The following is a 26,333-nucleotide window of genomic DNA, read 5'->3' as shown; positions in this document are numbered from 1 at the left end:
GAGGATAGGGAACCTGAAATGACCCTATCCCATAGCAATACTGACGAATATCTTTCATATCACCATAGAACCTTCATCTGGTGATGGATGGAGATAGAGACAGAGACCCACACTGGAGCACTGGACTGAGCTCCCAAGGTCCCAATGAGGAGCAGATGGAGGGAGAACATGAGCAAGGATGTCAGGACCACGGGAGGTGCACCCACCCACTGAGACAGTGGGGGCTGATCTATTGGGAGCTCACCAACGCCAGCTGGACTGTGACTGAAAAAGCATTAGATAAAACCGGACTCTCTGATCATGGCTAACAATGACGACTGATGAGAAGCCAAGGTCAATGGCAAGGGGTTCTGATCCTACTTCATGTTCTGGCTTGGTAGGAACCTAGCCAGTTTGGTTGTTCACCTTCCTAGACATGGACAGAGGGGGGAGGGCCTTGGACTTTCCACAGGGCAGGGAAGCATGACTGCGCTTTGGATTAGAGAGGGAGGGAGAGAGGAGTGGGGGGGGGGAGAAGAGTGGGGGGAGGGGGAGAAGAGAGGGGGGAGAAGAGTGGGGGGAGGGGGAGGGAAATGGGAGGCTGGGAGGAGGCGGAAACTTTTTTTTTCTTATTCTCAATAAAAAAAAACATTGCATGTGGGGGTTGAGGCATAGGGGATTCTTTACAAACATCTTTTTTGTTTCGTTTTGTTTTCTTCAAGACAGAGTTTCTCTGTGTAGCCCCAGCTGTCCTAGAACTCCCTCTGTATACCAGACTGGCCTTCTAGATTTTCCTGCCTCTGCCTCCATGAGTGTTGGGATTAATGGCTTGGGCCAACACTGCCCTTCTTTACAGACATGTTTAACAGTTTAGAGAGGAAGTTGTTATATAGGATTGTTTCTGACCTTTTAGCTGGGTTTAGGATATGATTACCCCATTTATACACATATTTTGCTCTGAGTCAGTACATGGAAGAGTATATGGAAAAAAAAAAAAACAAAAGAAGTAAGATTGGTTGTAACATTGTTCTCTTAAAGGCAGGTTAAACAAGTAGGCTAAGTACACAGCAGGATACCAGGCCAAGTCTTTATATAATTTTATTTTATTTTATTTTGAGACAAGGTTTCTGTAGCTTTGGTGCCTGTCCTGGAACTAGCTCTTGTAGACCAGGTTGGCCTCGAACTCACAGAGATCAGCTTGTCTCTGCCTCTCTTGTGTTGGGATTAAAGGAGTGTGCCACCACCGCTCATTTCCAGGCCAAGTCTTAAGTGACCTCAAAGTATGTTGTGAACTTGGCTGTGGCGGTCAGCAAACGTTTCAGTTTCTTTCAATGTAAGAGATATTTTCATAAAGTTGTATCACCACAGTACAGTCTGGATAGGCACAGCTTCACAGTGGTGATGTATGACCCAAAAGCCTTGGCTTGCACCTCTAAAAGCAGAGGAGTAGGGCCTCAGTGGTTAAGAGCATTTTCTGCTTGTATAGAAGACCTGGGTTTGATTCCCAGCAACCACGAGGCAGCTCCAGGGTACCTGATGCCCATTCCTGACCTCCAAGGGCTCAGACATGCAGGTGGAGCACATACATACACTCAGGCACATACATATACCCATAAAAAGAATCAATGAAAACAGAGAACCTAGCAGACTTTGCATTTTTCATGTTTAACTTTCTTCTCTGCTTGCCCAGGGAAACTGGAAATGGGGTGACGTGAACCCTAGTAGACTAAGTCAGAACTTCATTAGATCTTTCACAGCTTTGCCAACACAGAAGAGGGCATTTTACAGTCAGGGTTACAGCTGCCTTCTCTTCTCATCCTGACTGGTGGCAGGCCATTGTATTTGAAGTTTTTATGTTCTGTCCTACATTTCCACATTTGCACTTTCTTATCTCCTCAAATCTGTGTTCAGTCGGAGTGGGGAACCTCACTGTCCTGGCTGCTTCTGCCCAGTGCACAGCCTTCATTGCTGACCTGTTCTTGCACCCAGGGTGCCCAGTCCTTCTCTTACAGCTGCTCAAATCTTTCCTGGATCCTTGCATCGCTTGCACTATTACACACTTTCTCTTCCTCATCCATCTACCAAGCGTGACACTGGCATGCTATTTTCATCTACAGAGTCCATGTTTCATAGTCAAATCATCAAACAAGTCACAACACTTTTCATTTGTTTGTATATAAAAGCAACCTTCTCTTGGGGGACAGGTTATGCAAAGATCAGAGGTTGGCCCTGGTCATCTTCAATCATGCTACAAAGCCCACGTTTAATAATCAAGTAACCAAATAAGTCACATTTCTTCTGTGTGTGTGTGTGTGTGTGTGTGTGCGCGCGCGTGTGTGTGTGTGTCTTGTGGCAGGGGTTATATGGAGGTCAAAGATTAACACTGGGTCTTCCTCAATCATGCTCCACATTCTTTTGTATAGAGTCTTTCACTAGCCCTGAAGACGGTCAATTCAGCTAAACTGACTTTCTAGCAAGCTCCAAGGATCTTCCTGACTCCACCTCCCAAGCAACAGAACTATACGGCCATGCCATATTTGTTGTTGTTGTTGTTTGATGTGGGTATTCAGGATCAAGCTCAGGTCCTCACAACTGCATGGCAGACACTTTACAGGTTGAGCCATCTTTCTAACCCATCTTGATGTTTTAGGTAATTTATCATTCTGTGTTGAGCTGCCTTCCTATCTACCCTGGTAACATGCAGCCCATGGGCCACTGTTAGGAAATACTTTGAACTATCCAATCAAAAGACAGAAGAGCTTCAAATTCTGTGTAGTCTAGTACTGTGATCATTAGTCACATGTGACTGTTAGTTACATGCTTAAAATGCGATTGAGCATGTGAATTCAAATTTGATTTAATTATCGCTCCTGTGGTCAGTGCTAATACATTGTGTAGTATCAGCTCTTGGCCCCATTAGCTCAAATGTCACTTTTTACTGAGTAGAGGGTTAAATTATTAAAATGACCCTGAGAACATAAAAAAAGATATTTTAAAAGCTCCTTTCTTAGAGTCTCTTATTAATTGATATGAGCTTGCATCGGAACTTGAATGTTTTGGAGGGTTCTCCCAGAGATTGTAATAACCAGCCAGGGTTGATAGCCATTGCTCTAGTCTCTACCTCCACAGTCTGATTCACAATACATGCTTGATATTCCAGAGACACTGGGAACCAGTCTGCATCATCAATGTAAGCATTTCTCTCTCCTTACCTCCAGGTTTCTTGACTGCATGATGAAATGCTTCCATTTCATCTACTGAATTAACACTGTGGGGGGCAGGCTTGGTAGAGTGTGTGATTGCACCATTTCACCTATTATGTATATATATTTGAGATAATTCATACTTTATAAACCTTCAATGAGGCTACGCCTGTGTGAGCTTGTATGCTATGTCAAAACCATCAACTTTAATTAAAGTCATATATCAATAAAAGACTTCTAGGCTAGACTGTAAATTCTGAAATGGCAAGGATTGCTACTATTTATTATCCTATCTATAGTATTCCATACATGGTATGTCACAGAGGCAGTAGATTAATCATTCTTTAATGAATAATTTACCCCCAAGAATTTAACCTCAAAAATTGCATTTGAAACCATATCCATATAGTACCTTGGTGGAAATCATCTATATTCTTGAATATATGAAGATGGTAGATCTTCTTGAGCTGAATTCATATGTGCTATGTGTGTCACATACGATGTGTATGCACATATGAGATGCATGTTTCCTCTGAACAGATGTAAGGGAATCCAGCAGTTGCCGCGTCCTCTGAAGGATCCCACAGCAGCTCCTGGTTGTGCACAGCTGGTTGCTTTTCTCTCCATCACTAGCGTCCTGGGAAATATGGTATTAAGACGGAGAGAACAGATGGTGCAGGGTGTGTTACTTGAGACAGTTTTGCCGGGAGGTAAATTTATGCTTTATAAATGTACTTCAAAACTGTGCTATTTGATTTAATCACTTAATGCAAAGACAGCTGCGTACTATATTCGCCTTAACTGCGGTTATATGGGTTATCTGCCAATCTGTTAATTATAGTATTTTGAAAGACTTTTGGAGGAAAAAAAAACAGTAATTATACAGATTGGGGTGGGGGAAAGGAGTATTTTTTGAAGCCTAAATTCAGACATTCGTTCCAGCTAACATAAACTTATTGACGCTTTAGAAAATCTGTAAAGAAAGTGGGAATCAATGGGATAGCTCCTCTTTGAATTACCTGTGTGTTCTCACTGCCTAGGTTACCATGGTGACTGCAGTGAGCGGGTGTGGAGTGATCCCTTGGCAGGCCAGTGCTTCAGGCTGCCCTCTAAGGTTTTCTGGCGACTGCTCAACCCTCTCAGAGAAAGAGGAGGAGGTTCAAACTTGATTCTGCCCTTGACATTTTCCTATTTTCCCACACCCTTCCTCTCTCAGCCTTCCATATCTGTTCTCTCTGCCTATGGTTTCAGTCATGATTAGCCAGACTTAAGAAAGGCTGGACTGGGGAAGGGGCACATTTTAAGCTTAGTCACACAGCTTAGTCTTATTCCATTTAAGATTTATAAAATAAAAGAGCCTTTCTTGCTGAACACTAAATGCCACACACTTGCAGAAAAAGTCTGGCCTATTTCCCTTACCCACTGGGAAGTCTTGTTCAATGAATTTCATTGTCTTTTGAGATTTCCTGTCTGTGGGCAGTACTGGGATAAAAGGCTGAATCAAACTGCACATCAAAGAACTGTGAGAAAACATTAACGCCTATCCGGTCAAAGCCTCTTACTGAACAGGGGAAGAAACTGAGGACCCATATTTTTTTTTTTGAGAATACAATTTAATTATACATTTCTGCCTGCCATTTTCACCTTCCAAACTCTCTCTCTCCTTTAAATGCATGGCTTCTTTTTTAATTGTTTTCCCATTCCCATGTGCATGTGTATGTATATATATATATATATATATATATACATATATACATATATATATAATATATTCCACGCATACATATATACACACATTTGTATATACATAGATATTCCTAAATAAAATCTATTGAATATATATTCGATAGATAGATAATAGAGAGATAGATATGTATATACATAGATATTCCTAACTATAACCTGTTGAGTATATATAATGTTAACTGTACAGGTTTTTTAGGACTGACATTTTGGCACTGGACAACCAATTGCCTACCCTGAGGAGGTTCACTTCTTCCACTTCCAATTTTCCTCAGTTACTTGTAGCTCTTTGTGTAGGTAGAGACCTCTTCAAGTTTGGCCAATCTCCTGGCTAGCTTAGACCCGAAAGAATCACACAGAAACTGTATTAATTAAATCACTGCTTGGTCCATTATCTCTAGCTTCTTATTGGCTAACTCTTTCATATTAAATTAACCCATTTCAATTAACCTGTATGTTACCACGAGGTTGTGGCCAAACAGCAAAGTGTCAGCACATCTATCTCCGGGTGCGACTCCATGGTGTCTCTCTGACTCTGCCTTTCTTTCTCCCAGCATGCAGCCTAGCTTTTCCTGCCTACCTAAATTCTGCCTTGCTGTAGATCCAAAGCAATTTCTTTATTCATTAATGCTAATCACAGCACATGGAGGGGACTCCCACATCATTTGCCTAGTCATTGGTGTCTTCCTTCTTCAGCTCACATGTGGGCAGTCGTGTTGGTGAGACTTTATGGGTACAGCTTCTGGTGTTACTAGGAGACACAATCTCACAACAAACTCCCTAGTCCTCTGGCTCTCTCTGCCCTTCTTCTGCAGTGAAGACTACACTTTTCTGTTATTATAAGGAGAAATGTTTAAGGATTATTGTTAGGAACCATGCTGGTTTAATATATTAGTGGTTGTGGATTAGCTTTTGTATTAGTTGAAGAAAAAAGGGGGCACAGCCCTCAGTTATCCTAATAATCTAATAGTCTAATACATAACTGGCTGGAGCCTCCCTTTTCCACAGCTTTCAGTGCAACCCATACTGAGACTCAGGACCCTGGGACTGAGCATCACAACCTGAAAGGACATAGAGTGCTTACTATGTGCTAAGCCTGGAGATGAATACTTTCCAAATATCATCATCTCAATGTAAACCTCTACCCACTATGGTGTAAGTGTTGTTTTATGCATTCTACTGGGGAGGAAGCTGGCTTTCAGAGTGAAGATACTCTGCTTACGTCACACTGTAAGTTTCTAATGGAGTCTCACAGTCAGATGTGGGTTTGTATAAGGACCAAAGGTCTTATGCTCCCCAGAATGTATAATTCTTTTTGGAATCTTTTTTCCCAATCCTTTTTTTTTTTTACCAACTCTGCAAGGCCATGTTTTGAATCATGTCTATGGCTTGTTACTCCTAGGCAATCTTCTGCCTCAGAATTCATCTAATGAATATGTCACAGGCCTATTACATAATGTTCAACATCCCTAGCTGGTAAACTGGTATTGAAGATATCTGGTGGAAATGAGAAGAAAACACGAGCCGCAAAGAAACCCACCTAGGAGTTTATAAAGAGGGGATGTGCACAACGGGCCCGAGGAAATGGTGTGAAAAGGAAGAGAGTCGTAAAAATGGCACGTCCAGCTTTAAGGCTTCCTAGCACATGCGCATGAGGGGAAAGATGTGCTTACGTCAGACGCTAATGACGGCGATGCTACGACTTGCACCTGCGTACCGGGGCTTTTGCATCAGACACAGATGGCACAGATGGCACAGATGGCGGGTGACCCACGCATGCGCACACAGGGAGTACATGCACCTGCTTTAGAACCAGGAAGTGCAGTCTTACGAGTGGCTAAAAGAATTACAGGTATGGGTTTAACCCAGGTCATCTAGAATGTCATCCACTTTATTTATATAACTAAGACCCATGTTTTTATTAAATTTCTAACATGCATACCTATGGTTAATGACAATTTTCTTGTTTTGTGTCCGTGGCCATGTTTTTTATTAGTATTCTTTTGTTTCCATCCAATTGTGTTCCCTTTCTGATATTTTTGTAATACTGGTAAATTCTAGTATGCATCCTGCCACCAGGCTAGCTTAACCCCTGAAATAACTACACAGAAATTATATTAATTAAACACTGTCTGACCCATTAGTTCTGTACTCTTATTGACTAACTCTCACATCTTGATTCAACCCTTTTCTAATAATCTGTATGTCACCACGAGGTCATGGCTTACAGGGAAAGATTCAGCATGTCTGACCTGGCAGCTTCATGGTGGGCGGCTCTCTCTGACTCTGCCTTCTTCCTCCCAGCATTCTGTTCTGTCTACTCTGCCCACCTAACGGCTACCCTATCAAAAGGCCAAGGCAGTTTTCTTTATTCAACCAATGAAAGCAACACATAGAAAGAAGATCCTCCTACAACAGTAAATTTAAAAAAAAAAATCAGACAAACAACAAACACATTTGTCTTCTCTAATGAGGGGACTTAACTTACATCAGTCAAAAAAAGCTTGTGCATTGGAAAGGCCCTGAATTGAAAGGGAGAAGAAACTTTATTACTGATGCTGAAAGTTAGGGAGGAAGGAAGACTGTGTACTCTTAGGGAATTAAACAGCTACCAGGGAAGATCTGTCCTTACTCCAGTGCTGTTTATTTCTCTAGTTGAAAATGTAGCTTTGCTCTTAGGAGGTCAGGTCAATGCGGAGGGATTTCCCAGCCCCAGAGAGAAATCCAAGGCAACTCCTGGCACCGTCCCTTTCATCAGCAGTGCATGACAACACCCCCAAACACCATGATTTCCAGTGTTCTCCACTGTCGTCAGGCATAAGAATCTGTCTGGCTTCAGTCATTCTGTTTTTGAGGGTGATTGATTAGACCAGGAATGATAGCAACTATCCAAACAGTGAAAGACCTACTTTATAGGCTGTGTTTTTCCCTATTTTTATGCTGTTTTACCCAAGAGAGGCCTTATCATACAACAAAAGTATATGCTCTACTATGTTCATAGCATCACTGTTTGTAATAGCCAGAACCTGGAAACAACCTAGATGCCCTTCAATGGAAGAATGCATTAAGAAAGTATGGAATATATACATATTAGAGTACTACTCAGCAGTAAAAAACAAGGACTTCTTGAAGTTTGCAGGCAAATGGATGGAAATAGAAAACACCATCCTGAGTGAGGTAAGCCAGACCCAAAAAGAGGAACATGGGATGTACTCAGTCATATTTGGTTTCTAGCCATAAATAAAGGGCATTGAGCCTATAATTCATGATCTTAGAGAAGCTAAATAAGAAGGAGAACCCAAAGAAAAACATATAGGCATCCTCCTGAATATTAAACTTCATCAGGCAATGAAAGGAGACAGAGACAGAGACCCACACTGGAGCATCAGACTGAAATCTCAAGGTCCAAATCAGGAGCAGAAGGAGAGAGAGCACAAGCAAGGAACTCAGGACCATGAGGGGTGCACCCACCCACTGAGACAATGGGGATGTTCTATCGGGAACTCACCAAGGCCAGCTGGCCTGGGTCTGAAAAAGCCTGGGATAAAACCGGTCTCTCTGAACATAGTGGACAATGAGGACTACTGAGAACTCAAGAACAATGGCAATGGGTTTTTGATCCTACTGCACCTATTGGTTTTATGGGAGCCTAGGCAGTTTCGTGGATGCTCACCTTACTAGACCTGGATGGAGGTGGGTGGTCCTTGGACTTCCCACAGGGCAGGGAACCCTGATTGCTCTTTGGGCTGATGAGGGAGGGGGACTTGATTGGGGAAGGGGGAGGGAAATGGGAGGCGGTGGTGGGGAAGGGACAGAAATCTTTAATAAATGAATAAATAAATAAATAAATAAATAAAATAAAAAAATTTAAAAAAAAAAACAAAATATCATTGAAGTGACAGACAAAACATCAAACTCAATCAAATATAACAAAACTAGCAAAGTCAATTCAAGAGAAAGAACATTTTTTTCAATAAATGAGGATAGAAATTTGTCCAAATATGTGTAAAAGTACAATTCTAAACAAGAATCACACTTTTCTCAAAAAACAAACAAACAAAAACAACAAAACCCAAATAAGCCACAATTCTAAATGTGAAATTTCAAGCTGGAAAAGGCTTAGAACACAACACAGGCTAGAATACATATGAGCTTTACATATGACCCAGAAATAAGAGGAAAAGAGGGATAAAATAATTAAGATCAATAAAAATTATTAACACAAGAAAAAGTTATAACAGATATCGCAACAAAAAGATATATACATTGGCAATATTATATATTATTAGCAATATTTTTATAAATAATATATTAATATGTTCTAGCACTATTATAAGATGTCAGAAAATGAAAAAAGTCAAAGGCAAAAAAACAGGAATAAAAATATTTGTAATACATTGTAAAATAAACATATCAAAATTCTTATCATATTTCATGTCATTAGAGAAATTAAAATCTAAAATAATTATAAAATAACACTACATAAATATTAGACTGAGAAACGTCAAAACTGCCAGTAACATAAGAAATAGAGAAATGGGGAATAAAGTTTATTGCTTATGGGACTATAAAATGGTATTGTCACTTTGGTTGAAAATTTGCCATTTCTTCTGTATATATGTGCAAAATGTATATAGAACTTCCCGAGTCCATTTGTATTTTCTCTGATGTGCATGTGTCCAGGGATGCTCACTTGGGATCCGACCACCTATGTGGGAGCCCCAGAAAGAGACTGCTTCTCATCGAGTCGCCTTAACTGTTTGTCTAGAGGTGGGACCATGTGAAATTTCCTCCTTCCATGTTGGCATGTCAACAAGTGTTGTTGCTATGCTGATCTTGTTCAGGCAACTGCATTGCTGGGAGTTCATGGGTGCTACTTCTCTGTCACTATCTCCCTGCAGACTAAGTCCTAGTTATCTGTTTCTTAGGATCTTTCTCCTCTTCTGCAATTTTTCTGAGCCTTGGTTGTTAGGATGCACTGGAGATAAATCAATTGGGGTTGGGTACTCCACATCCTCTTATCCTCTATATTTGACAAGTTGCAGATTTCTGTAATAGTTTCCATCTGGTGCAGAAAAGAGCTTCTGTGATAAAGGGTAAGGCTACAGTATCTGTGGGCATACACAGTATGACTTTATATTAGGACAATGGCAGGAAACAGCTCTTCTCAGCTCTATGACATCTCCAGCCATGTATATTTGAGTAAGTTTACCATACACAACATGAATTCTCTCTGGCTGTGTGGGTTTTAAGTCCAATTAGCGCTTAGATACCTCCAAGATAAAAGTGGTACTAGTGTACCATTGTGGATATTTTGCCAGTCTATCCATTTGGCGAATCATCTGACTAGAAAAACCAATTGTTCCTCTCTTTTGGAAGCTTCTATAGAAACTTCCTGGATTATGAAAGTCTATACTCTGAAAGGGCTGAGGCTTCCAGGTGAGGTCCAGCTCAGTTCTATGAAAGGCTGTGTTTGAGGTATATGGCATCTTCTGCAATAAGCATTAGGGCCTTACCGTCAACTTCTAGGATGCAACCAAGACCAATGACAATATTGTTTTGGGAGTCTCTTAGATTCTACTGACCAGCAAATCACAGGAAGGTTTCCTATACTTGGCACTGTGGGTTTTTTTTTGTTGTTGTTGTTGTTAGCTAGCTTGTGACTCTTGTGCAGGGAGCATTATTACCCAAGTGGCATCACTTTACTTTAATTTACTATATATCCATACATGCATGAACTCATATATGTACTTTTAAGCAAATATAAAATAATGTTTCATGACTTTTTCAATCTCTTAAATGGTTTTTATTCACCCCTCTATTTTCCCCATTTCCTCCTTCATAAAACCCATGTCCTACTATTCCCCCATCTACCCATGAAGTGAAAGAAGCCAGCCTAGAAAGATCACAAACAATGAAATTCCAAAGAAACATAAACAGTGATGGGATCAATCATTGCCAAAAGGGAGAAATAAATCAAGGAAGCACGAAGAAATTTTAGGGTAAGCAAGCTATCATTTATTGCTATAAAGCTGGCATTTTGCATTTGTCAAAACATAGAAATTTAACTTTAATATAAACTGTAAAATTCAGTTAATTGTATCAATTTTTTTTTTCATTAAGAGTGCAGTGAGGGGATGGTATGATGACTCACCATGTAAGGGTACTTGCCACCAGGTTTGACAACCTGGATTTGATTCACAAAACCCGCATGGTAGCAGGAAAGAGCAGATTCCAACAATTGGTTCTTTCACCTCCATATGTGCACTGGGACATATGCAAATACAGAAATAAACACATATAAACAAACAGACATATGTAAAATGTACATATATACACTTTTTAAAAATGTTAAAAGTAAAATATCTAGGAGACAAAACTTTAATTCTTTCTGTTGATTGTTGCCCATTAGACGAGGATCTAGTCTTCCACCATCATGCAGCAAGCTCATCATCTAGGCCTCAAGGCTTCACCCCTACCTGTGAGTAGTTCTTTAAGCCCAGCACCCTCCCCATCCCAAGAAGTCCTACCCATATCTACAAATCATCACCAATTGTCTGTGTGGGAGGTCTTCACATAGTCCCACTGGGACTTCACACAGGTGCCCTCCTGGGACACATTACCATGACTCTTGAAAAACAGAAACAGGGAGAACAAACCTTACCAGGGTTATTTATTTTCTCCATTTGGCTGTCTTTTGTTTGTGAGTTGGTTTGTACATAAGTGTGTGTGTGTGTGTGTGTAATAGTTGTTTGCTTGTTTAATTTTTGGTAGAACCTGCTTTTGATTTTGTATTTTATCCTTAACATTTTAGTGTTTTAATTTCTCTAATATTTTATACCTACTTAAAATTTTGTACCTTGTAAACTCACTATGTTTTCAACATCTTTCTCACCAAAATAGGCCTCCATTACTGTTCTTCATTGTTCTACACCTAAAAACATCTTGTCTTCTACATTCAAAATAGATCAGCTGCTACCTCAACTTCCAACTGATATATCTTCTTTACCATACTGAATACTCTCTTTCCTCTTTTTCCCACCCATTCTTCACTTTACTATTAAGAATCACTTAAAAATATGTCAATCAAACCAACCAGTATTGCAGTGTCCACAATATAATAGAACAAAGAGTACAATTTTATTAGCTTCACATTCATTTCTGTATTTATGCAATCAGATAAGATTGGGCCCATTCCCTATGGCATACCTGTAGACTTTCATATTTTAAAACTTGGAGTTACCCTATACAAAGGGTAATATTTCTTCTAGAAGTCATAGGTAGCTGAATAAAATGTCCATATCAGGCGTGGAATACCGCCCTTAAAGGTTTTGGTTGAATATGCCCAGATAACTCCTAAACATTACAAGTTATTGCCACTGCCCTTGGCTGTCCCTCAGAACTTGATAAGATCCTATTGCTTACAGTACCACCCAGTTTGGTCATAAGACATAGAGAAATGAATTAGTACTGACCAGAAGATATTCTCTCTGCATAGAAGGTGTTGTGCAGGCTCCTGGTTGGGGAAGGGTCTAGCTGTTTTACTCAGCTATGAACTCTTGTAGCTACAGTAATAATCACTTTGGCAGGATATGCCCATGCATGCAATAGTGGCATATATTCTATAGGGGTAACCAATTGCTTTCTGATTGGATATAAGACCCATTCCATAGGAGGAAATTCATGTCTTCCGAATAAATTGAACCAAGAACCTCAGGCTAAGAAGCTGATGGTTCCAGAGGTGAGGCTACTACTATTATTTTGCTAAGTGTTAATAATATCTAGCCTGCTGACTAAATTGTATCTCTATACCCATAGACTAGTGAGGCTCTCAGATATTATCAGAGAAGTTTCTTTGCGCAGAGGATGGTGGTTAATCCCAAAACTTACCACTGGTTAAAGTGTAGAGAATAAGTCTCTATGGTGTGCTCAGGCATAAACAGGATATCAATATCACCTTCCTCCCAAAGTTCAGAAATCATGTGCAAAAAAAGGTCTAGGAGATCAGGGAGGCCCAGATCAAAACACTGCCTCCTTGGAATGGAAGAAGGACTGTGGTCATAAACACAGAGCGACTTGGCTATACAAGACCTGCACTGGAACAAGCCAGTCAACATTCCAACATGGAGGGGATGGGCTTATGTGGCTCTATCCCTAACTGATAGACTTCTGACAGTTGATGCTGCTAGGTGAAAGGTGTCACGTTTCTTTAATATTGTCTACACTGTTAGTTCTACCACATTTCATTAGATGTCCCTACCCCTGTGAGTATATGGACAGTATAGACTGGACACAGTGGATTATAAAATACGGAGAAGGTGAAGTTGGGAGGGGCTCTGAGAAGGGTGTTCTGGGACAAGTTAGGGAAGGTGTGGGGGATGTATATGACTAAAATGCAAAGGTAAACTGATATGAAATTCTCAAAAAATTAATAGCAATATTATATTTTATGAATCACTAACTTCACAGAGGGTATAAGCTAAGATACTATGAGATTAAGAGTGGAAGACAACCTAGGAAGTTAATATAGGTGAAGACTTTTTATTTATAATATATATATTCATGTATAGGGCATTTTATTTTATATCAAGTAACAATATTCCCAGTTTTAAGTTACTTTGTAATGTTCAGGTTGACATTATTTGTTATACAATATAAACAGTTCTCTGCTAAATACAAAAAAAACCCAACAACCTTACTCATATCAAATAACTGTGGAGTGACACTCCCTGATGATCAGTGTGTCCCAGGGGCAAGATTACATATCTTTGTTCACAAAATACCCCCTTCTGATGCATTCTGCTCACCTAGAGCCACACCTTCTGTACTTCACACTGCCCTACACTACTTTGTACGCCTTTATACAGAGAAGTTTTGGATAAAATGAATTTGAAATGGATTAAGAGAACAAAGGCTGTTACTCAGGGCATGCCTGTGGCTGTATAGAACTCATGCTAGGGCAGAGCTGAGGAAGCAGCTTGTGTCTGAGTAAGCCTCTCTGCTCAGAAGTAGCAGAGAGAGTGTCAGAAAGGACATCACTCCCTTCTGAAGAGAAAATGGTGCTCAGCCTGGAGTTATAAGAGCACCATGTGTGTGGGTTAAAGTCTTGAGAAAGTACCTAAACACCAATCCCACTGGATACTTGTGATGGAAAGATGACCAAAGTGCCGAGCTCAATGCACACTCCAAACCAGGATATAGCACTGATGTGCACTCAATATTGCTCTCATTTTCCTCTCGTATTGCCCTAACTCGGTCTTTCTTAGTCAAGGAATAAGCAGAAATACCTCATAAGCAGCACATTGTTTTGAATACTGTATATGCTGAAGAAATGCTTCCTAGTTCGTATTTTAATTTCAATGAATTATATTTACATTCCAAATGTAAATATAATTTACATTTGGAATTTACATTTGGAATGGAATGTATACATTCCAAAGCACATGTAGCCCAGGTTGTTTATCTGTAGTCATTGTCCCTTTCCTTCTGGGGCATATTACAGCATCTCAAACTCAGTTCCAAATCCTTGCCTCAAATGAAACATCAGGTCCTTTCTCCTACATCCTCCAGGAAAAGTTACACATATCACATGGATGGCATATCTAGACACCACACACTTTTGGCATATGCTCAAGAATTTGGGAGCATAGCTATTGCAATGCATGATTACATGGTGTTCTGGAATTTTTTATATATCCTGAATAGCACACAATCTTTGTATGGTAGTCCTAATTTATACTTGTCTGGGGTAAGAATGTAAAGGTAAGAAGTAAGAGGTAAGGCATAAATTTTGACAAACAGGAGGATGCTCCTTATGTAGAACCGCTGCCCTGTTACACCATAACTTTTAGACAGACTATTAAGAAGCTGCTCTTCCTCTGCTACATTAAAGCAACCACACTAGCCTGCTTGTTGTTTAAAAAACAACAACAGCAAACTTCAGACTTGAGCATGTAAGGCTGCTGGTTCAGATGGTGGACAGCAGACAGCATACTATAATCCAAAGGTAAACAATGGTGAGTTGATGCTTACGTCCTCCATGATGACAAGAGCCTTGGGTTTTCATTTTGTTTTCTGGACAATTTTCAAGATACCTAAAAATCAAAAGGACCTAAACAAAAACTCATAATATAGTGAGGATGAAACAGCTGGAATTTGCAGGAAGATTATAGGAGACACAACCAGTAGTGAAAATACTTGCAGAAATCTGAGCAGATGTTCTCTGGAGTCTCTTCCTGAATCTTAAATTACACAATGCCCAACCTCAAAGTCCACTAAGGAGGAGACAGTGAAGTCTCATACAATGAATGTATCCATATTCCCACACCCATTCTGAAAGCCCGAGGCCTTCGGTGTTGACCTTAAGCCTGCAGAGGAAAAGCTATTGTTGATCCCACCAATTGAGAACAAAACAATTACCACAGCTTAAAGTTGTTGTAATAGGGGCGGCGGGGCTGCGTCCCCAGCACCCCGGCTGCCCGCTAGCTTATGCCCCAAAATAACAACACACAGACTGTATTCTTCTAAACACTGCTTGGCCCATTATGTCTAGCCTCTTCTCGGCTAACTCTTGCACCTGAACTAGCCCATTTCTAATAATGTGTGTAAGCACCCCAAGGAGTGCTTACTGGGAAGATTCTAGCCTACGTCCATCCTGGGTCGGAGCTTCATTGCATGTGCCTGCCTCAGAGAGCAGAGCTATCGAGTCTCTGAGCTTACTTCCTCTTCCTCCCAGCATTCTGTTCTGATTACTCCACCCACCTATGTTCTTACCTATCAGGGCCAAGGCAGTTTATTTAACCAATGACCTTCCTCCATCATAAAGTCGAATTTGAAACAAGCTTTATTTAAATACTGGCCAGGTAGAAAGGTTCTGGCCAGGTTCATCTCTGGTTTCCCAGAAAAAAAAAAATGGCCCTGCATTAAGTTTTGCAGTGGCTTGAGTATTTCCCATCAAGTCCAATCAGAGGCAAACATACATCCTGACATATTTCCTTCCTGTGACCCCCCCTCCTATGTGTGATCAAATATATCTGGTGCAGATGGGTCAAAGAAATTTGTTTGGGTTAGTTAAAACATGCGATTTGTTATCTCTCATAAACAATAGCCTCCAGTATTTCAGGAGCTATGCATCTCTGGGCAAGGGGCTTGCAGATCAGAGGCATTTGTGTTTCATGTATCTCTATGGCATAGTAATTAAAACATAAAATTATGTTACTTTTGATCACACGCTACTCTGGCCAGTCACAACCTGGATTAAAAATAAGGTTCAAAAAGGTCACACTGATATGGATATTATTTCACTACCTCCCATAACTAACTCCAGCACTTACTGAAAAGAAATGACCCAATCAAAACAATTGTTTTGGGGTCTGAGAAATGACTCAGCAGTTAAGAGCACTGATTGCTCTTCTAGAGAAACTGGATTTGATTCCAAATACCCACATGGTGGCACACAACTTTGTCTATAACTCCAGTCTTAGGGAATCTAGCATCTTCTTCTGGCCTCTCTAGGCACTAAGCATGCATGCAGTGCATAGACATACATGTAGGCAAAACACCAGGACATGGGATTAATACTTTTAAAACATAATTGCCTTTGTGTGAAAATTCCCTATCTCAAATTAAATATGCAATAAACTAAAGCAGTATGGCATTGTCTAAAAGGAATGATAAACCAGTTACTAGATATAGTCCAGAATTAAAGTGATGGTAAAATCAGCAAAGACGTTAAATGAATTATGATATAAATGCCATTGACATGTCATAGAGGTATGGTGTATAAGAGTGTTAATCCTAGAACTAAAAAATGTAAGACATGAAATTTAAAATGTAATGGATATGGTAAGCAACATGCATTCTCACAGAAAAGATACTAGGAGTCAAGATGGGAAAACCGAGAAACATGAAACCAACCAACAGGCACAAATTAGAACAGAGTCTCAACTGTCCGTGACATAATATCAAGTGACTTACTGTGCTCATAACTAGAGTCCCAGAAAAAAAAAGATATGTTACAAATGATTTCCCAAAAATGACCTTTGTCTTTCAAACTTGGTGGGATCAAAAAGAAAAAAAATCCAACAGTATAAATCCTATGAACATATCAGGTAAACCATAAACGACCAGCAGCAAAATCATCAGAAACAGTAACGCCAGAAGAGAACAGAGTGGACACACGGTATTTTAAGCACTGAAACTGAGAATAATGTCAGATTTGTTGGAAACTCTGCGAGCTGCATGGAGTTGGCTGCTCTGGTTCCTATTACCTGCTCTACAGAGTGGTGGCTACAATGACAGAAGGTTTCCTTGTAGTTCTGGAGGTTAGAAATACTTCTGAGTGATTTTTTTTCTGAATATCTTGTTTGTTCCATGATCATTTTATTACTTAGGGTTTTCAGAGGGATGAAAGAAATAGAATATATTAGATATGTATAATATAACTTAACATACATCATTTCTTTTTTTGGTCGTTTTTTTTTTGGTTTTTCAAGACAGGGTTTCTCTGTAGCTTTGAAGCCTGTCTGGAACTCCCTTTGTAGACCAGGCTGGCCTTGTCTACAAGAGCTAGTTCCAGGACAGGCTCTGAAGCCAAAAAGAAACCCTGTCTTGAAAAACCAAAAAAGAAAAATACATTTAACATACATCATTTCTATCTATCATGATTGTACACTGCATGACATGTTATACATATATGTATTCGTGTCATATATGTCTATGCGTGTGTATGTGTTGACACTTTTACTCATTACCTGCTTGGTTTACATGCTATGAGGAATAGGGTCTCCTGGCTATGGAGCTTTACATGGAGGTTGTAAACCAGCTGTCCTCTTCCTGCAGATCTGGGAAAGCTGATGCTATGAATCAGTTCTAGCACAATGGTCTAAAAACAAAGGGAGCTGATGATGAAATCCAAGTCCACGGACATAAGAAGATAAGACGAGGTGTCTCTATTCAAGAGTTAAATCAAGAAAAAGAACATTCCTTTCCATCTACATTTTGTACTAACAAGGTCCACAGCATATAGTTTGTGCTTGCCACATTGAGGAGCACAATCTTCTTTATAACCTCTGACATTCAAATCTAAACTTCATTCTGAAATACCCTCAGATCCATTTGGACACCTTCAAGTTTCAGTGTAATACACTCACTTCCACCTAGAACACAAAAATAAGGAAATAGCATCTTTCAAGTCAAGTGTAATTTAAGATTTTTCACCTATATTACAGAAAACTAACCAACAAAGGTATCTTCCAGAACTTTCACAAGGTTTTTGTTCTGCATTCTTCTGTGTCTTCCTGAAAGGACCAATCATATCAGACTGCAGTCCAAATAGGCAACTTAATTTTACCTTAATTACCTTGTAAAATACTCCATATCCAAACATAGCTGCATTTTCACTACAGGATCTAGGATTTCAATATATGAGTAGAGAAGACACAATTCAGTCTATAACATCAGTCAATAAGAAGGCATCCTCGAAATGATAAATGGAAATAAAATAATTAAGTCATTATATAAATGAAATTTTAGAGGTCCAAAGTCTAAGACTAGGTGGTCCATTAGTTTAGCCTTCTTGTAAGAGCATTAAGTGACTGTCATCAGTCACAGAGAAACACAGTAAGAATAACCATATGACAAACAGGAATCCAGAGAGATATTGCTGAGATAAAGTTCAAAGATTATCACAGCCCTCTTCTGAGAACTGCGTAGAGGTCACATGGAAGTTTCCCTAATGATAAATACATGTTGTGAACATTGACTTTCGGGCATTTTAGATTCCTCTGTTGAGAGTTCTTTGTTTAGGTCTGTACTCCAATTTTTATGGGATTATTTGTTCTTTTGATGACCAATTTCTTGACTTCTTTGTATATTTTGGAGATCAGACCTCTGCCTGATGTGAGGTTGGTGAAGATTTTTTCCCATTCTGTAGGCTGTCGTTTTGTCTTGTTGACCGTGTCCTTTGCTTTATAGAAGCTTTTCAGTTTCAGGAGATCCCATTTATTAGTTGTTTCTCTCAGTGTCTGTGCTACTGGGGTTATATTTAGGAAGTGGTCTCCTGTGCCAATGTTTTCAAGTGTACTTTACACTTTCTCTTCTATGAGTTTCAGTGTGGATGGCTTTATGTTGAAATCTTTGATCCATTTGGACTTGAGTTTTGTGCATGGTGATATATATGGATCTATTTTCATTCTTCTACATGTTGATATTCAGTTAAAGAAATGCTCAACATCCTTAGTCATCAGAGAAATACAAATCAAAACAACTCTGAGATTCTATCTTACACCTATAAGAATGGCCAAGATCAAAAACACTGATGATAACTTATGCTGGAGAGGTTGTGGGGTAAAGGGAACACTTCTGCATTGCTGGTGGAAGTGCAAACTGGTACAGCCAATTGGGATATCAGTGTGGTGATTTCTCAGAAAATTAGGAAACAACCTTCCTCAAGACCCAGCAATACCACTTTTGCATACATATCCAAAGGATGCTCAATCGTGCCACAAGGAAATGTGCTCAATTATGTTCATAGCAGCATTATTTGTCATAGACAGAACCTGGAAACAAACTAAATGTCCCCTCGACCAAAGAATGGATAAAAAAAAATGTGGTACATTTACACAATGGAGTACTACACAGAAGAAAAAAATATGACATCTTGAAATTTTCAGGCAAATGGATGGATCTTGAAAACATCATATTGAGTGAGGTAACCCAGCCCCAGAAAGACAATTATCATATGTACTCATTCATAAGTGGTTTTTAAACCTAAAGCAAAGAAAACCAGCCTACAAATCACACTCCCAAAGAACCTAGACAATGACTAGAACCCTACTTTTCTCATTGGTTTAACCTCTAATTGTAATTTATTGAAATTAAAAATATCACTGGACAAGCTCCAGAGCAACACAGAGAAATACTGTTTAAAAAAAACACAAAACAACAAAAGCAAAAAAAATAGAACATAGAAAAAGAAACACATAAAAAGACTCAAAATTGGCAGAACAAGGCAAAAATTAATGAAATAGAAATGAAAAGTAAAATAATGAAATAAACAAATGATTCTTTTCAATGATAAAAAACAGAGTGACAAAACTCCAGAAAAACAAGTTAAAAGAAAGCACAAAGATCACAGTTAACAAAATTAGTGATTAAAAAGACTACATTACAAGCTGAACAGTGGTGGTGCATGCCTTTATTCCCAATACTCAGGACGCAGAGGCAGGCAGATCTCTGTGAGTTTGAGGCCAGTCTGGTCCACAAGAGCTAGTTTCAGGACAGGCTCTAAAGCTACAGAGAAACCCTGTCTTAAAATACAAACAAACAAACAAACAAAAACGAAGGAGAAGGAGAAAGAGAAGGAGGAGGAGGAAGAGGAGGAGGAGGAGGAGGAGGAGGAAGAGAAGGAGGAGGAGGAGGAAGAAGAAGAAGAAGAAGAAGAAGAAGAAGAAGAAGAAGAAGAAGAAGAAGAAGAAGAAGAAAGAAGAAAACTGCAATACAATAGGTACTAATAGAATTTATAAAGTCATTGGAACAAATTTTAAACTTTACATTCCACTAAATTTGAAAAATCTAGAAAAAGTGGGTTAATGTCTAAACCCAAGTGTTGTACCCAAATTAAACTATGAAAAGACCAACAACTTACAAAGATCTATAACAAGCAAAAACATCAAAAATTTTCCAATGGAAGTAAGTCCAGGCCCAGGTAGATTCACTGTTGAATTCTCCCAGACTGTCAACACGGAAGTGCCCCTGATGTGCTAGTGTCTTCTGTGAAGTGGGTAGGAAGAGAACACTGCCACGCAAAATCCGCAGAGATATGGCAACTGCAATAAGGAAAATGATAATTTGATACTCACAATGAACACAGTTGCAAAAATTCTAAAACAGAACTCAAAAACTTATCAAAACTAACACTCACCATGAACTAGACAGATTCTTTCCATAGATGCAGGGATAGTTAAAAATACACAGGTCCACAACTGTAATCCTTCATATCAAATGGATTAAGTACAAAAATCACATGGTCATCATAATAGGTTCAGAAAGGGTTTTGACAAAAGTCCAACATTTCTTTATGATAAAAGCCAGGAAAAGACTTGGAATAGAAGGAACATGTTTCAACATAATGGAAAGTGTATACAATAAATCTATAGTCAATAGAGATAGTTTAAATTAAAATCAGGATCAAGACAAATGTATATTCTTTCTAGTTTTTTAACTCTTATTCAATATAGTGTCTGAAGTACTAGATAATCAACAATGAAAAACAATAAAAATAAATAGAAGACAAAATATCCCAATGTTACAGACAACATTCTCTTGATATAAAGCTCCATAAGGACTCCAATAGAAAGCTCTCAGAGCTAATAAATACTTTCTGCAAACTTATAGTACACAAAATTAACATACAAAAAGCAGTAACCTGCCTATAAACCAATTTCAAGAAAGAAATTTTGTGAAATCTCCCCTTCACAACTACCCAAAGCAAAATAAATAAATAAATAAATAAATAAATAAATAAATACTACATTAGAAGAAACCTAATCAAGGAAGCAAAAGACATCTATAACAAAAACCTTAAAACACCAGAGATAAAATTTGAGGAAGATTCTAGTTGATGGAAAGACTGCCCATGCTGACAGATCAGAATTTATATTATGAAAATGGCTATGGTACCAAAAGCAATTTATAGAGTTAACATGATCTCCTTCAGTATTCTATTGCCATTCTTCATTGAAATATATTTTAAAAATCTTAAGCTATATATGGAAGCCCTGCTCAGCAAACAGGTCAATACAAAATACTTGATTTCAAGTTATACTGAAGAGCCACAGTAAAGGCAGCATGACGGTAACACAAAAGTTGATATACAGATCAGTGAAACAGAACATATGACCCAGACATACGCCCATACAACAGCACCTAATTTTTATAAAGATGCAGAAATAGAAATAGACATTAAAGATAGTCTTTTCCATCAGTGGTGCTGAGAAAACTGGATGTCCATGCAGAGAAGAGTTAAATTCGGTCCCTATTTCTCACCCTGCAGAAAATCAATCTGAAGAGATGAAAGTTCTTAGCATAAAACCTGGAACTCTAAAAATGATAGAGGAGAAAGTAGGTGAAACCCTTCAAATAGAGATGGATCAGGCTTTTTCTTAACATAACTGAAGTTGCTAAAGAAACAGCACCAATATGTGACAAATGGAACTTCATGGGACTGAAAGGCTCATCCTGCTAAGATGTCACTTTGCTCCAAACTGATTCACACATTCAACACAAGTCCATCCAAAATATCAAAAGGCTTATTTTGTAGACTTTGAAAAGTTGACTCTAAAACTTAAATGAAAATGAGCAGGTCCTAATGTAGTCAAAACACGTTGAACATTAAGAACAAGGATAGATTTATGTTTCAAGGTATAGCAATAAAATAATTAAGATTATATCAGCATATAAAGAGAAAATGAACTGAAAAGAAAAAAAATGATTTTGCAACTATGTGGATAGGTGAGTGTTCACTAAGGAAGAAAAGGAAACAGAAAAGAAAGGACAGTCTTCTTAACAAAGAACACTCAGATGATTGACATGTACATAAAGCACATAAGTAATGAACACTTAGATACACACCTCACACCACATTTGGAGGTTGCCCAACACAAACTGCAAGTACTGAACAAAAACTGCTGACAATTTAGAAGAAAATATTTGTGTGTAGGCAAAGATTTGTTTAGATTTTCTTCAAGTTAACAGTCCATAAAAGAACAAAGCAATAATCTGTCTTCAAAAGTCAACTTCCATTCTATAAGAGAAGCTGATGAATGAGTAGAGAATTGTGGGTCCCTCCTACTCAAGGGCCAGAGACAGATGATCAGAAATTCCCTGCTAGTCTGAACTATACAGTAGGACTCTGTCTCAAGAAACCACCAGACTGGGCTGGAGAGATTGATAAAACCATAAACCACAAGGAAATAGATAGACATGATCTCCCCTCCTCCCCACTGATGGAGGAAGGACATTGATTAATTATAATAAAGAAACTGCCTTGGCCCATTTTATTGGCTAGAACATAGGTGGGTGGAGTAAACAGAGAGAATGCTGGGAAAAAGAAGCTGAGTCAGAGAGTTGCCATGGTTCTCCCACTCCAGACAGACGCAGGTGAAGATCCTCCCTGGTAAGCCACCTCGTGGGCTACACAGAATATTAGAAATGGGTTAGAACAATATGTAAGAGCTAGCCAATAAGAGGTTACAGATAACGGGCCAGGCAGTGTTTAAAAAACACAGTTTCCGTGTAATTATTTCGGGGCATAACCTAGCCATTCGGGCGGCCGGGTGCCGGGAACGCAGCCCTGCCACTCCTATCGCTACACCCCACACACAACAATCAAGCCAGTTTTTTAAAAGGGCAGAAGAGACGAGGAGAGCTTCACCAAGATAATATGTAGATGACAAGAGAAGGAGGCCCAAAGGCATCGCTCATTATCAGATGTGATAAAAGCCAACAGGACAACCCAACTCAGAAGACTGACCTCTCTAAATGCTGACAGGACACTGAAGCCCTCAGACTTCACTGGCAGGAATGTAAGATTATTCCAATCCTACTGAAAGGGCTGAGAATTTCTTACAGCATCAAAGATACACTTCCATTTCCACATAAAAATTGTAGTAGATTCTTCTAATGTGCAGCATGGTCTACATCAATCAGAATACTCTCATGCATTATTAGTATGTATATTCATGGTAACTGGATGCTGGAAACAAAGGTACATTGTAATTAAACAAATGGACAAACTCTGCATGTTTCCACAAAGGAATGCTACTCAGGAGCAGGTTAAGGACATAATGTAGAGAATCTCCAAAACATGCTGAACAAAGGAAACCAATATAGAAAAGCATGGTTTTGTGATTTAGGTACTATGAATTTCTAATAAAGAAAAGTTAACCTATAGAGATTGAAAGCTACAAAGCTTCTAGGTGTGGCAAGAAGTTTGCATCACTGAAAACGGATGTTATCAGATGGTGATATGGATCATATTTGCCTGGATATAAATTAAGCCTATTCAAGTTGAGGTTTAGGAAGTCTGGATTAGGGCTGCGGAGATGATTCCATGGATAGAGCACTTGCCTCTGCTAGCATGGGGACCAGATTTTTGGATCCCCATAACCCACATAAAAGCTAGGCAGGCTCAGTGGCTACCTGCATTCCCAGTACTCATGGGACAGAGGTAGGGGAACCTAGGGTAAGCTGGGTTCAGTGGGAGATTCAGAGAAGAATAGAAAAGGATATTGATGCAAATCTCCAGCTTCTGGTCTCCACATACAACTACACGTACATACATACCTCCCCACATATAATATTCATACAGCACACACACACACACACACACACAAAGTCTAGGCTATAGTTAGCTCTGATCACAAAACATATAAACAACCCAAGCAGCAAGAATACATACTCAATCATCTACATCATTTGATATACTTACTTAATTTTCTATATTCCTTTTCTTTTTTTGAGGGGGGCGGAAAGGGTGGAGGAAGGAAGGGAGGGAGGGAATGAGGGAAGGGAGAAGTTATTTACTGGAAATCAGAGGAGGAGGGAAGACTAGAGTGGGTCAGTTTGCTTTCAAAACAAACATTTATATAACTGAGATTAAAATGTAACCAGCCCCTTTCAGCAAAGCAGATAAAGATCTAGGTTGCCTGAACTTGTTTGGCTGCTCTGTAAAATAGCTGCAGTGTGCCTGGCATTGGGGCAGGATCATGCAGCAAGCAGCCCTTCTGTGTACCGGCTTCTGCAGAAGTGCCCTGTTGAAAGGAGGTCAGGGCAGAGTCTAGTAGAGGCTGAAGACTCTAAGAGGGGACCTTGCCATCATTCCCACTTGATAGCAATAACACTCGAATGTGACTTCTGCTTTAAACTCTTTCTTCATTTACTTCTCCCATCCACACCACGTGATTACAGTGTTTTCTTGACCAGCCATTTAACTGGAATATCATTACTTTCCCTCATCTGTAAGATGGTTGGATGGTGGTGGTTGGAGACAGGATTAGGGCATGATAAGTGCTGAGGAATGATGGCTGAATTAAGAAACCCAAGAATTTTTTTAAATGAAAAATCTAACATGGAGTCTCCTCCCTGCTTCTGCCCCATAAAGATTAGAAGTCTAAAGATATTCAGCACCACATCAAAAAGATTCATTGACTATTTTCCAGGTCAGGTTGGGTTTTGTGTCCAAGAGAGGGATTCTTGGCAGCCCACACTGGAATGTTGTTAGCTGAACAGGATTAACAGAGGGTTAACTAAGGTCACTACATTTCAAGCTTAACATTGTCAGTGATCTTTTTCACATCTAGTCATATCCAGTGGAAAAGAAATGGCTACCTCAAAAGAGACCTACTTCCCCAGAGAAAAGCTTTCTGTTCTGGAGAGCCAATAGTAAACTGAACTAGAGTCCAGATAGGTTTCTGTTTCAAAACAGCCACATTGCAAGTGAAAGTTTCAATGACTGTCCCAAGACTTCCAAAGTTATCTGTTGCTCTAAGGAAATAAAGATACCGTCTTTGAGGTTAACAGAGTGGCCCCGCCAAAGCAGATTCTAAGACAGTGGGAACCCATGCCCTGCAGCAGCCTTCCAAGGGCGTTCCTTTATGAATGCCAACTGCACTGCTTTGACAGGGTATAGCATTTCCTTACTACCATATTCCTGTAGTTCCCTAAAATCAGTGTAGACTGAACCCAGCATGAGTAATAATTGACTTCAACATTGTGGAGGGTGTAGGGAAGCTTAGCCGAGCCAGGAACCCCAAGTTTAAAATGGGGCTTCCACAAAACCTTCCAGGAAGTGGGCTACTTCCACACCCAGCAAGCTTTTGATCCCTCACCAAAGGGCAGAGCGCCAAGTATGGGGCTATCAAAGTAAAAAATGGGAGGAAACATGCAAGGATTTTATGAAAATGCATCTTTTTTTCTTTCTAGAAATTGCCAGCACTGTTGCAACGCGGTTCAGTATTGACCACCATCTCTATTTAACAACCCCCACCAGTTCTTTGTAAAGGAAATCTCAGGAAGCAATTCTGTGAGGAGGGGAGATGGACAAAAACTAGGCAGGCACAAGGAGTGTTGGTAATGTCTGATATTCATTCATTCAGTGACCTGTGGCTCCTACCAGTCAGGGGTAATATGCATTAGTTTTCAGAATTTAACAATCTCAATGGATACGAATTTTAGTTAAACAAAATAAAATCTACGTTATGACCGGCATTGTTTCTCTTAGAAGATTATATATATATATATATATGTCAGGGGTAATATGCATTAGTTTTCAGAATTTAACAATCTCAATGGATACGAATTTTAGTTAAACAAAATAAAATCTACGTTATGACCGGCATTGTTTCTCTT

General features: G+C 39.3%; 1 long non-coding RNA gene across 5 annotated transcripts in view; it reads right to left on the bottom strand.

Moving 5' to 3' along the window:
* LOC126510764 (uncharacterized) overlaps positions 1–24,950 on the bottom strand; it is a 38,712-nt gene extending 13,762 nt beyond the window's left edge. For 2 of the 5 annotated variants that reach the window (XR_007594483.1, XR_007594482.1), the window contains exons 1-6: positions 24,415–24,691; positions 20,848–20,916; positions 20,572–20,752; positions 11,080–11,192; positions 7,558–7,769; positions 3,595–3,819 (exon numbers count right to left, since the gene is read on the bottom strand). This is a non-coding gene — a long non-coding RNA (uncharacterized lncRNA). Of the gene's footprint in view, positions 1–3,594; positions 3,820–7,557; positions 7,770–11,079; positions 11,193–20,571; positions 20,753–20,847; positions 20,917–24,414 lie in introns of all 5 variants that reach the window. The other 3 variants (XR_007594480.1, XR_007594481.1, XR_007594484.1) reach the window with 3 other exon arrangements.
* Between the last annotated feature and the right edge of the window lie 1,383 nt (positions 24,951–26,333).

The sequence above is a fragment of the Alexandromys fortis genome, unplaced genomic scaffold (assembly GCF_014885135.2).
Source record: "Alexandromys fortis isolate MF-2015 unplaced genomic scaffold, M_Fortis_MF-2015_v1.1 scaffold_64, whole genome shotgun sequence".
Taxonomy (NCBI): domain Eukaryota; kingdom Metazoa; phylum Chordata; class Mammalia; order Rodentia; family Cricetidae; genus Alexandromys; species Alexandromys fortis.
Note: the sequence above shows the minus strand (reverse complement) of the source record. Positions and strands in the feature narration are given on the sequence as shown.